The following is a 14,238-nucleotide window of genomic DNA, read 5'->3' on the forward strand; positions in this document are numbered from 1 at the left end:
GTTTTGTTCGAACCCCAGATATGAAACTTATGATTTCTATTACTATGGTTTAGGAATTCCAAAGAAGTTACTTTTTTTACCCTTCTTAGAATTTGAGGGTTATGATGTTTCTAGTCTTCCAATTCTCTTCTTCTCATCCAAATTGAAATTGATTTCAAGTTTTTCAAGTTTGTTGGCTAAGTTTTTAGTACTCCAACTTTCAACAAATTTTTGGATCCTATTTATTTATTATCCAAAAAGTGTTTATTAGTGAAAAACATTTTTGAAAAATTGTTGTGTTTGGTTTGTATTTGAAAAAAATAGGTTTTCATCCATTAACTTTTTGGTCCCAAAAACTTGTTTTATGATAATTAGGTAAAACTTGTTTTTCGAACCGGTAAAACTATTTTTTCTTTGAAACACTTTTTTTTTACTATGGCTGGAGGAGCTAAAAGGCAAATGAACTCCCCGAATGTTTTTAGACTTTAGTGATTTATGCTTTCGATATGCCAAAATATGTTCAGTTACATATTTGAGGGTATTTGATAAAATCTAGTCTTCCAAAAGTCACAACCAAACATGTTTATTGAAAACCAGTTTTTAGAATAAATACTTTTTCATAAAAGTGTTTTTTGGAAAAAAATTTGTTTTGAAAAAATGAGAACCAAACACCCACTAACTCTTTTTTATACTATCACAGGTGTATGTGACGCTGGATCCCCCTCATTGGACTTTGGATTTGGATGAACTCATGAAATCATTTACGGTTCGAACAAAGGCCGTAGTATTGAATAGGTCAGTACACCCTTGAATGCACTTGTGTTTTCCATCATACAGTGCTTGAATTGATGCTTCACACACCAAAAAATGTATAATGTAAGATTAGAAAACAGAAACTTCTAGAATCCACATTTGGAGTTCGCCCCAAATTATTATTTGGTTTATTAGCCAATAAACTCAGAAAAGTGATTAAAGTCTTCTCCTAATACATTTGGCACTAATTTTGAACTATAAGCTTGTAATTCTCTAGAAGATAATGCTTTTTTTTACTAGATGTGCTAATCCATGAACTGGCAGTCCTCACAATCCAACTGGAAAGGTTTTCACTCTGGATGAGCTTGATGCCATAGCTGGAGCTTGCCGCAATACGGATTGCCTTGCTATAACAGATGAGGTATGAATAGTTCTTTTGCTTATATCGGTTTACTAGTTTGCTCTTATCTTGTTTAGCATGGTTGGGACTAGGCGACTAGTTAATCAGTGTCTGATGTTGCTGTTGTAGAGCCGTTTGTGAACATCACTGCGCTTTTGGACCCTTTTAGTGGAGGCTGTGGAGCTGATCGAGAGAATGCCCATGGAGCCAAATTCCAGTGCTTGGGGAGCATTGCTTGGAGGTTGCAGGATCCATGGGAACATCGAGGTCGGTGAACTTGTGGGAAAACACCTTGTCAACATCCAACCTCACCATAGTGGTCGGTAATAGTTTCGATCACATTACATTTCTGCCTTACTGTTTTATGACGTCATATAGAATGTAGAGTTCATGAGAACGTGACTTATTTATATTTTTTGACATTAACAACTATACTTGTGAATTCTTCAGATGCCGACAATGTTGGTTCTGATGATATTGTCTCTTTCGAAGGGATTGAGTCTAGAGAGAAGATCTCTGAAAGTGACCAGAGTTGTGAACTGATGACAGATACTGCTGCTCATGTGGATACCTTTGTTAAGGAAGAGATTTAGACTCCAGAAACAGAAAATAACTCTGAAATTCTACCTGCTGTAGAACCTGTTCAAGCTCCTCTTTCTCGTCGTCCGGCTGGCCTTAGTGACGCTGTTCCATTGATTGCTCATTTTGATGTTATATAGACACATTTTGTAAAACTATATTTACAGTCACTGAATTTTTATAGATGTTTTTTTGACATTTGAGTTCTAACTAGGTGACGCGGGTTATGGAAATATGAATTTACATATGTAAATATGAAGTTACATATGTGAATACAAATTTACATATGCAAATATGAAATTTCATAGACGTTTTTTCTGACATCTGACAGGTGACATAGGTTATGTAAATATGAATTTTCATATGTAAATATAAATTTACATAGGATGACGTCAGCCCGGTTTGTCCTTAAGTCGAAATTATAAGTAAAAATTGATGACGTCAGCCCGGTTTTTACAAGGGTATTTTGGTCTATTTTGGCTTTAATGTTATGTTTTAAATAATAGGGAGGTTTTATGCATGTGTTCGGTTAGAGGGGGTTTTTATGCTGGTTATGTATCAACCAGGGAGATTAAACCCAAAATCTGCCTTTAAAAGTAGTGTTAAAATCAATAAAGTAGAGCTAAAGTCAACAAAATAGAGCTAAAGTCAACATATTTTACTCTATCATTATTTTTCTATGTATATATACAAAGAATTTGACTCTCTATCTCTATTTGACTCTCTATATATAGAGAGTAAAATAGAAATAGAGAAAGAAAATAAAATTTATTGACTTTTAAATTTCTATTTTATTGACTTTTAACTTTACTTTATTGACTTTAACACTATTTTTAAAGGGATAGGGAGCCATTGGACTCAGCCTAAACACAATAATTGATGGGGCGGCCTTTATCCAAAAATATACATTGTATTCGTGGATGGTGAACCACAAAGTAGCCGAACGTCTTTTTATTCATACACTAGCCTCTTGCCACGTGGCTTGGCCACGTAGGTGGCTTTCAAGCCACGTAGGTGGCTTTCAAGCCAGGCAAACGGAAGGCATTTATATTTTTAACACTTCTAATCATAATACAAATATCACAATAAATATTGAGATTTCAGTAAAAGATATATAAATATTGCGATACATTTAGAAATATATATAATTGTAAATATCAATGATATTTTTGATATTTTAAGATATATTATGATATTTGAAAATATTTAACGATATTTTGTTTAGATAACAATTTTATTTAATATTTATCATTATATTTTAAATAAATATAAATAATATATCGTGATATATCAAGAAATATTTATAATATCTTTGATATTTGTTGATATTTTAGATATATCTACGATATTTACATATCAAACAATGTAAAATATCTGAGGAAAATATATCTACGATACATATTAAGAAATTGAATATCGATAAACACCCATATCATAATATTTTATACTATGTTTCTAATAAAATTAAAATATGTTCAAGGATCAGTTGAGAATAATTAGGCTCCTGATTCTTTATTGTAAAACGATTAATAGGAATGACTGATTGTTGACTGATTGAACAACAATGGATGCCCAGCACCATCCTAAATCGTCATCTTGCCATACCCATATCTTTAATTTAGTAGACTTGGCCCTTATATCTAGAAAATTTGAAATACATTGTACTTTCATTTCCAGATTGCCTAACACCCTCGGTTCTGTAACGACTATCACTTGTACTTTCATTATCAGATTGCGAGAGATTGCAACTAGACAGAAGGGACTCAGTGGAGACATGGAGACTGTCCAGTGGCGGAGCCACAAATTTATTTTGGGGTGGGCAAAATAAAAAACGAATTACATAAAATATTGTAAATTCAAACACACTTGAACATTAATTATTGATTAGAATTCAGGCACATAGGACCGAATTTGGTGAGAATTATGTCTCTAGGCAGGTGCGGTGAATTATGGTTCAAGGACAAATACGTAAACATATAGTTTTGCCTCTCTAAGTGTTTTAATTTAAAACAAAAAAAGATATGTAGCCACTCTCACTCTCTCTCTCTCTCTCACTCTCACTCTCACGGGTCTCTCACTTTCATTCTCACTCTCTTATCTCTCTCTCTCTTCTCTTACGCTCTCCTCTCCTCTCATCTCTCTTTTCTCGGTGTTGTACACATACATTGTAGTGTTTGCATGTGTGTTGTACACATGTTTAGTGGTGTGTGCATGTTTGTTGCACACATGCATAATGATGTTTGCATGTATGTTGTACACATGCATAATGTTGTTTACATGTGTGCTATACACATGGTGCATAATAGTGTGTGCATGTTCATATACATATGTATCGTGGTGTTTGCATATGTGTTGTACACATGCATAGTGGTGTTTGCATGTGTATTGGACTACTACTCCAAACTTAAAAATATTATTGATGACAACAATATTGAAATCAAGATAAATCACACAATTGATTAACACAAGATTCAAAAAAGAAATTCAATTGTTGTTAAATTGCTTGTCGAATCGGTGCCGAAATCGACTCAATTATTATTCAATTATCAATAATCTAGAATTAAAAAGTGAAAGATTGCGGAGTGAGAAAAATGTTTGTTATAAAAGAATAAAATATTTTCTTATAGTTTAAATCACTATCACTACACACAAATCAACTAACTCAAAGATGAAAACAACAAGATCTCAAAAATATTTTACAAGTTTTTAGTTTGAGTTTTTTTTTTTTTTTGCTAGATGGAGAAGGTCATAATTGGTATTAAACAAAAGTAAATTGTTGACATCAGCCCAAAAATGTCCTAAAACCGAAATTATTAATGATTGCAACCCATTTTTGTCCTAAAATAGAAATTACTGTTCATGAGGGCCTAAAATTGAAATTCTTGCTCAATTTATGTATTTGGGCCTAAATTTGTGATTATTAATTCCAAAAACTTGAATTCACAGAAGAGATTTACAAGTATATTTATGAAAAGGCCACAGATTATGTATGCCCTATTTTGTGCATGTTAAATAGTGTTCTGGGTCTATTAGTTGAGCAGTACGGTGATAGTTATGGAAGGCGGAAAGGTCGGCAGCAATAACAAATTCGATATCGAGTCAAAACCGATTTTGATTACGAGAGATTTGAACAGATGTGATATTTTTGGAGATTAAATCTTTTTGATAAGTGTATCATAATAGATTTGATCGAGTGAGTTTGAGGTTGGTTTTAAAAGCGAAAAACTCACACAGTCGATGGAACTTTTTCTGGAGAGTTTGTTGGAGATATCGAAGGGGATTTTCGAAAAAGACTTTTTCGTCTTGTCAATCTAGTGATCCTATTGTTGTGACTATATGAGATCACTAAATTGAGTTCTTTCCATTCCTTTGTTTGTTGTTGGTGGTTCCTGCGAAAGGAGTGAATCTTATTCCTGTGATAGGAGGCAAAATGTTGCAATATTAAGGATTACAATATTCGGGTTATCATGGGACTTGATCCCATTATGAGTATTCCTATTTTGTAACTGGTTGATTTATATAATGGATTTTTATCTCACTATCTGAGATAGGTAGTGATGTGGATGTTTCCTAGTGATTGAGTTTACCACATTAAAAACATTCTCTATGTCTCGTCTCATTTCATTTTTCAGTTTGATTTTGTGCTTGGTTAAAATTAATTGAGAACAATTGAATTCATCGAGATTACTCTGTTAAATCATCACTGGGAATTTCAATTTACACAACAAAGATCTATTTTCTCGAAACGTTGCATATATACTTGCAAGCTCAAAATTGCAAGTATAATAAACAATGCTCTTAAGTATCTCTTTCTCATTGTGACCGCACTATCATTTAATAAACAATGTTTTGTTTTCTGTTTAACTACGTTTCTTCCTTAGTTAATTTGATGTGCTAAGAGCTAATTAGTTGTCTTTCTTTTGTTCAAATATATTTCTTGACAAGCAAAGGCAATACAATAATCCAATTTGATGATAGAAACTGCATAATGAAATTTTTTAATAAGAAATTAGATTAACTTACCAAATGAAAATAGCTTGGTACTTAGTTGATACAATGTGTACAAAGATAAACCCACGAAGAAAATTTTCACTTTGTTATGGTAGTTTCAACTTATTGAAAACTAGTCAAATACAATATTATGAAACAAATCAAAGGGATAGTAGAGATGATATATATTCTATATGTTGTTTTAGGAGTAGCATAGTTATTCTTTTTGTACTACTACACTACTACTGTTTTTTTTTTGTCAAAAGTTGAGGGTGTGCAGTTGAGGACCCTTGCACCCCCTTGGCTCCGCCCCTGGATTGACTTAGTTATGAAACATGAACTATGCATCAACATCTTTGTTGGAGTAAGTGTATCAATTGTATTATCAAATGGGGATATCCTTACTAGGTGAATACTCCTTGTTCCATGGTTACACATGGTTCACTTGCAACATCATTTCATTTTCCGTGTCCTTTTGGAGAATGAGATCAAATTCAAGAGCTTTTAGCTACGTTGGTTGTGTACCTCTCTCTTTATGAGAGAGGTTGCAAGTTCGAATCCCACCAAGTGTTGGTTAAAATTTCCTTCTGGTGTAATTATGTGATGGGTCTTGGGCAGGGTAAAGCGAAAACAAGCCTTTATAGACAGGTTGAGGAGCAGTTGGGTTTAAATGGCCTTGGGGGTTGATGAGCCGGTGTGGGTCGTTTATATTAACTGCATTATGTAGTTTCCTCCAATAGTCTCAGTGACCAAGTGAGTCACTCGAGAATGTGGGCAACCATTTTTACTATAACTAATTATGTTTTTAAAATCAAATTTAACGTAAATGATTTTGACATTATACCAAACAATCAAATACAAAACAATTTATGATTTAATGACAAAAACTAACATGGAAAGAGAAAATTATATCAAACTGAAAAAAAGGAAAAAAAAAAGGAAAGTCATTTGAAGAGGAAAGCTCCGCGATCCCTGAATGGCTTTATATAACTCATTCTTCGTTGAATTACGGCTATACAGATTCAACTTATTCGTTATTATGGAGTTTATTCAATGCGTGTGTTTTTTTTCTATCTTTAGCTATTATTGTCAAACGACTTCACTGTTCTTAGTTCAAGCTTTCCTAAATACAACTGGAAGAGCTGGAGCATACAAAGCCAACAGTCTCCTTCCATTTTCAACATAAACTCCAACATCTCCGCACCTAGGCTTAGGGCACACTCTAGGCGGCCTAGGGGGCCGGCACTCAGGGCAGAAGCCTATCTTGTAGCCACTTCCATTTCTATCAATTCGAAGGGAGACACCAGCCCTGTTACCGGCTCCTGTTGTTATAAGTGTCCTTTGTGTGGAAGCAGGATTAGACTCAAGTGCCCATTCTGTCGATTGAACACAAATCGTGGAAGCATCGAATCTTATCCTAAAGTCCCTGGATTCCCTTATAACTTTTTCAGTAGCCAAGGATGGAGTGAAAATGACAGGAAGGCCTGTTGAACCGATGCGGTCCTCTTGGCCAACAAAGAACGGGCATGAGGCATTTCGGTTAACCAAGGTGACACCTCCTCCATTACGAGTACTTGCAGGCAAGATGTAGTACTGAGTACCAGCTTGGAGTGGTTGTCCAGTGGTGTCAAGCACAGGAGGAATTGTGCCTTGAGCAAGTATGGAAAGTGGGTCGGCTATAACGAACAATAGAAGGCTTACAACTCCTATTACATTCAACATGATGATAGAGGTGTCAAAGCAAAGAAGTTTGATGATTTGTTGAGATTGAGCTGATTTATATAGAGGTGTGAGGATTTGAGAAGTTGACAAATTCGTCAAGATAAACATAAATGTTTCTGCGAGTACGTCTATGTGTACAGTAGATGAAGTCTTTACTACTTGTACCAACATGCTATCTGCCTATCTCTAGTGATGTTCCTAAGACTCTAAGAGTCATACATGTACAGCTATCGTAAAGGTATATATCCAATTTCACCACATGCAAAAGGAGTACACTTATCCATATTCCGAACATGTTTGTTCAAACAAGTTGAGCAAAGACAACACAAATCTAAGCTTTGACAGACCTATAAATGGACTTACGAGGCAGATAAGTGTGAATGCTGAATAGTGAATACCAAATTAAAAAGTTTCGAGTTCTCAGTTTCAACCATTTTACAAAATGTTTTGGTACAGACTACGTGACATACAAGTTTTTTTTCTGGATAGGCCGGGATTTCCTGCCTTCCAAAATCTCAGCCAATTCGAGATTTTGAACTAAGATTTTATGTTGAATTATACACTATTATAACTATTACAAATATTACACTATTATACACTATTACAAATATTTTTTTTTGGGTGAATTATATACTATTATAACTAGTATTTTTTTTTTCGACGGAAAAGTTGGGTGTGCTGCAGCCCCCCGGCCTGGATCCGCCCCTGCTTTACATATTCTTCTGGCCTTGAGGTTAGAGGAGATATAAAATACATACAACCTTTCACTAGCTAGAGTAGCGAGGTGATTAGCTACTCTATTCGTTTCCTAAACACAAGAGTGAGTAACATTGCATAAAATCCAGCTTAAGTGAGTCTGATTCGACCTCCAGCTTCTTAACATTGCATAAAATCCCTCCTTTGAGACCATAATAAATAGCACTAAGCTCTTGAAATAGAACTGATGAGTGTTTACCTCCAGAACTTGAGTAAGCCATTATCACTTCACCTCTAGAGCCCTCAAAGCACCACTTCCATTTGCTGTTAGGCGACCCATCCGCAAATTAGATATAAAATTTTAGTTTCTTATCCCAAATTATATGTTAAATTTTAGGACCGATTTTGCTGACATACACACTGACATGCACCTGGCGTATGGCCAGATGAAAACAATGCGGGATTGGTGGTTAATTAAGTACTTAAGTCGCTTTGAATTTGTTCCACAAACTAGCCTTGATGACCTTGTTCCCAGCATGCGTATGCTAAGCAAAAATTGGATAAAACTATGATTATACTCTTAATTTTACGTTTAATTGGGAAGAAAGCAGTAAAATCAAATATTTGAATTTTTAAGACTTCAAATATGATTTTCATATTTTAAGTTTAATATGATTTTCGATGTGCTGTTACTGCAGTATAAACATGCTTTCATAGGGTTCTATGTCTTAAAATAAGGGGTCGTATTAGATAGTGTACAATGAACGATGAATTGAAGAAAACGATTTTCAGTAAATGCAAATAGAACCCAGCTGAACTAGGGGTGTAAAAAAAAATCGTTGACCTATCACCCAGCAGGCAAATCGTCTTTGACCCGCCACCCAAACCCGGACCAACCTAAAAGTTGATCTGCCCCGCCTGGCCCCGTTTCTATACGGCCTGGGTATGGCTGTAGGTATTGTCTTCCAATCCAACCCGTCCAACCGCCCGACTCACACCGTTCTAAAAACCATTTACTCGTTTACTCCACCCGTTGACCCCTGCCCTAATAGTCAAATAGGACCTGACTATAAAAGTCCTCCAACTAGTTGGAAAAATGCGTGTTAAAAGTGTTGTATTCGAGATATAAGAAAAGAAAAGGTTATTATTACCTGCCATTTGGTCGTTCCAAGAGCAGTTGCAAGATCTCTCCTATGATAATCTAGTGAAGTAAGGAGCTTTTCATCTGTAGTAGACTTGGCTTCAACAAGACTTTGCTCATGCAACAAATACCGAAAAATTGACTCCATTCTGCAAACAAATAAAAAATATATCAATGCCATTATACGTTGGAGTCTTGGAATTCCAATACTGACTTGGATTTAAACAATTTGTTTCGATTTAGATGACGGTACAGTTGATTTCAAAACAAATTGTAGATGACACAACAAATTTGAAGATCTTAGCACTTTTCAGTGTTTTTAGAAATTTACATACTACATGCTAAAACTCAATAATTCTTTACTCACTATTTTTCTTTTAGAATGCCAATCTAGTTTGAGTAGGGATTTCGTTCCAACTTTTAAGACAAGAATCTAAATGATCACAACTGAAATCTACACCTTGGAGAATTAAGTGAGAAGGATTTGATAGATAGATTTTTTAATTTTTACACAAGTTATCTAAAATTTGTAAGTTTGTTTTATAGTTAAATGAAAGAGAGAGAAAGATAGAGTAGGATTAATCCTACTCATGCAAGGCCTAGCTACAAGTCTTTTAGAAACAGGTCACTACCATCTCAAATCCCTAACATAATATACCTATCTCTAAACATATCATGCTAGCATGTGGAATTGAAATGATATTTCATCTCTGAAATATCATTCCAACTCCTAGTTCTACTTTACAACAGTTGATTATATATTTTTCAATCTATGTCATTTTGGGACAGGATGAAAAATAGAACCTAAGTCTTTTAAGTAGTGATTCTGGAATCCTAAATTTTTAGCCTGATCCTCACATGAGCATCATTAACCCTTCCATTGGGAGAGTTTTAGCTCATGATCCTAGGATTTGATTAAAATTACAAGTAAGATAAATAAAAAGAGATAGAAAGAAAAAATGAATACAAAGCCAACTAATTACCTAAGGAAAACAGAAGTTTTTATTCAAGAACTAGAAGATGTAGTCCTCCATTAACAAGTTACAAACTTTTTTTCTTAAAACTAAAAACTAAAAACTAAAAACTAAAAGTAAAGACATGGAAGTAAATGAAAAGTAAAAGTCAAGAAAGTAAAAGCTAGCTAACTCCCAAAATCAGCCCCCCTTTACATAAGAGAGCCTTTTTCTCTTCTCCCACATGAAACACTCTCCTCTCATTTATTTTTCACTTATCCACAACTAACCCCCATTTGACACCTTTCATTTTTTTAGATAATCATCACCTAAATCCAACCAACTCATTAACTTCATGCAAGGTGTCAAATTTGCACCAATTATTTGCATCTTTGTCTTGACTTGCATGATGACTCATCAAATCTTATGGGCCCGTCTAGTGGGTCCACGTGCAGTGTCCAGTGGCAGTCCGGTCTTTTGACATTTTTATAACTTTCCACCTATGCGTAGAGTTCGTCGCACTGATCATCGGAGCAACTCACTCACCGCATTCGGAGTCCTGGTTCAAGAGATATGAGCTTCGGAAGTTTGACGCTTCTATGCACGTAATCCCATTTCTGAATGGATTTTATACTATTTGAGTCTTTGGGCTTTAGTCCGAATTTGTTGGACTTCACATGGGCTTGATCGGAAGGCATGTGTATACTCCCTATTCCGTGTTTAAATGCTAGCTTTATCATAATTTTTACATTAGTTGCTCCAATCTGCAAAAAGCACGAAGATGCGATTATTTTATGATTATTAAGCACAAAATTGACCAAAATGTTATGTCTCTACGGGTTTTTATAATACAGTTTTGGGTGCTTATCACACCACTCCCAAACAGCATTTTGCTTGTCCTCAAGCAAAGAAGAGACATTAAAACAGATAAGTGGCCAAAATTGTGCATTCTAAGCTAAGTCTCGTTTCGCAGAGTGCGTTTGCACTGACCTTATGCAACAAGACCTTAAACCACTAGGAATTCCCTAGTGGACGAGTTATAGCCTCGTGAGAGTTTTCCAGAGAAGATACTCACAAACTTCATTTATACTACAACGACTCAGTAACAAAAGCTTGTTTCCTAAATTAATCTCAGATATCTATACATCTCCTTAGCGGGGAACGAGGATTAATTCTTTCGAAACTCAAGTTAATATACATACAATAATTAAAACATCTACATATGAGCATGCATACAGTGAATTTGCATTGAAATGCACAAGCAGGGATGTTTTTGGATCCTTTGGAGAGCGTACCTAAATGGGTTCTCACATGTATGTGTCGAAACACAAATTCACTCATAATTTTCCCACTCAGGTTTCGTTAACTCCAGTGTGCGGTGGGCACACTTTTCCTCACATACTGATGATGGCGAGGAGCCGAGGTCGATCAATCACGTCTACTACTTATTATCACACCATCCTACTCCTAATTGAGCTAGATGTCTTTATTAGGTATTATGGGGCTTAGGTGATAGTGTAGAAAGAAATTGAAGTGGAAGATAAAAAATGATAAGTATGAGAGAATAAGGTCTTCAAGATATTTACACTCGAGAAATCCTTGTTTTCTTTTCCTGCTCCTACCTGAGTTTTCCTACCTTGTTTTTAAGCCTTTGTACTTATTTCATTTTTTTTCCAAGGCTTAAGAAACATGATTCTGTTTATTTATTTATTTTTTGAAGCAGGTAACTAACTTTTATTTGGAACAAGTCTTCTTTTATTGTTTTTACATTTCGTCCTATTTCTCATACTCATCACTTAGGTAGGTTCTTTTATTTTGGGTTAATATATGGGTAATGAATTTTTGGTGAAAGTGAAAGGTTTGATGAAAGGTTCAGTGGAGTGACTAGCGGTAAAATTTGTAACAGGTAATAATTTATAGCTATGTCGATCCAAAGAATGCCTAAATTCTCGCCTAGGGTTCGGATGGTGATCAAGTAAGTTGATGCGTGATTTTCTCTATTCGGAAAAACTACTCCTTTGTGTCATTACTCACAAATTACTCATATCGAGGCTTTTGGTTAGATTCTCATAGAATTGATAGTTTAAGTAGACTAACCGTGAGTTCCAGAAACTTACTGTCATGTACAATCAATGATACTCAGTGCATGAATACTCATGAAAAGATGTAAAAACTATTGCATACGTATTAGCTTAAGTTTCTTAAAAACGAATCATAATTCGAATGCTAATGTGAGACTTCTAGATAATTTTCATCATTGAAAAAGAAACAAGACCTTGTCACTAATTATATTTACTAACAAGAAAATAGAAACTATATACAGACTACAAGTTGCCTAATAATTTTTTTTTTGGATTAAATCACTCCCAAACAGAGTGATGATTAGTCTTCGAAATAGAAATAGATAAAGAAAGGAATTACCTGATAACCGTGAACAAAATTAGAGCTGGATGGCTAGAACAGAAAGTTGTGGTAACATAATATATTATACAGAAAAAAAAAACAAAGAAAAACAGTAGCACACTATATACAACTATATACAGTTAGATATATGTACAATTCCCTACTCAAGTTTACCATCCAGGATGTGGTGAAGGTCTGACATCTTCTTCAGTGAAATGCATTTCCTTAGTATCGCGCCAAATGATAACGTATTCCCAAATGGTGGCCCATTCTTGTTCACTAGATTCGTTCAAATGTTTCATCATTTTATCATCGTTTGGATAAGATGATGAAACGTATTCCCAAATGGTGGCACACTATATACAACTATATACAGTTAGATATATGTACAATTCCCTACTCAAGTTTACCATCCAGGATGTGGTGAAGGTCTGGCATCTTCTTCAGTGAAATGTATTTCCTTAGTATCGCCAAAAGATAACGTATTCCCAAATGGTGGCCCATTCTTGTTCACCAGATTCGTTCAAATGTTTCATCATCTTATCATCGTTTGGATAACAACGAACATGTCTCAAGTATCGTGCAAGACGTTTCCATTGCATAAACCTTAATGAACGAATTATCTTGTTTGCTGGGCACATAGAATCTACTTTGACCCAGTCATGAAAAATAGCTGAAAACTGTGGGAAATGTGTCTTCATAATTCGGCAAGCAGTTACAAGTAAAAGTATATACTGATCTCGAAAAGTACGAGCTCATTTCAAATTGGAGATAACACAGTTTAAGATATCAAAAAATGTATGACCTCGAGCAAGCGCATTGAAGACTACACATGCAGCATCATTGGCAGTAGAAAAATGCCAATCTCCCATGATGTTAAGAAGGACAAACAACATTGCATTTCCCATGTTCATGGTCATGCTGGCTAAGGGAATGGTGATGTCTGGCCATCTGCCAAGTTTAGTTCCTTCATCTTTAATTTCAAGACCGTCACCGTATGCTGCGCGAAAAGCAGGCCATAAAAAGGAACGAGTAGAGTTGTGATAAATGTATGACCATGTTGTTGCTGGCTCGTGATATGGAAGATCCAAAGTCAGGGCAAGTGTTGCCTCTGAAAAGACATGGTTTGTGCCACCAACTTTGATTGTGAATCCGTCTAAGAAAAAGCCATGAGCAGTGTTGAATGCTGGTGTATCTTCCATATTAGCATAAAAGTAAGCCGCCAAACTTGGAGAATAAGTTTGGCCAGGGTGAATAACAAGGGAAGACCACCCGATGTTAGTAATGCAATCACGGAAATGAAGTCCATAAGCATTGGAATCCATCATGGCCTGAAATGATTGCTCAGGGATGAGTTTCGGAGGTGTCTCCGTTTGATGAAGATGCTACGCTCGATGAAGATGCCATGTTTGATGGAGTGGAGTAATGGGGAAAGATATGAGAAGAAATATGTCCAAGAAAATTTGACTGGATGGAGGAATGAGTATGCAAGAAGATAAAACCTCCTGTAATCAAGTTTAAAAAGAACACGTTAAAATTGTTATTATCACAACTTGAAATATGACAATCCTAGTAGGCATTTCTTACAAAAAGAAGATACAAAGATAACAAAAATTTTAATT

The 14,238-nt window shown here is 35.1% G+C and overlaps 1 long non-coding RNA gene and 1 pseudogene across 1 annotated transcript; one reads left to right on the forward strand and one right to left on the reverse strand.

The window, feature by feature from the left end:
- The first annotated feature begins 676 nt into the window (after nucleotides 1–676).
- On the forward strand, nucleotides 677–2,032 carry LOC147503072 (uncharacterized). The gene is made up of 4 exons (XR_015220111.1): nucleotides 677–774; nucleotides 1,057–1,153; nucleotides 1,262–1,451; nucleotides 1,583–2,032. It is a non-coding gene; the product is annotated as an uncharacterized LOC147503072 (long non-coding RNA).
- A 4,782-nt stretch (nucleotides 2,033–6,814) lies between these two features.
- On the reverse strand, nucleotides 6,815–7,423 carry LOC147503073 (kunitz type trypsin inhibitor 104 pseudogene; annotated as a pseudogene).
- Between the last annotated feature and the right edge of the window lie 6,815 nt (nucleotides 7,424–14,238).

The sequence above is a fragment of the Coptis chinensis genome, chromosome 4 (assembly GCF_015680905.1).
Source record: "Coptis chinensis isolate HL-2020 chromosome 4, ASM1568090v1, whole genome shotgun sequence".
Taxonomy (NCBI): Eukaryota; Viridiplantae; Streptophyta; class Magnoliopsida; order Ranunculales; family Ranunculaceae; genus Coptis; species Coptis chinensis.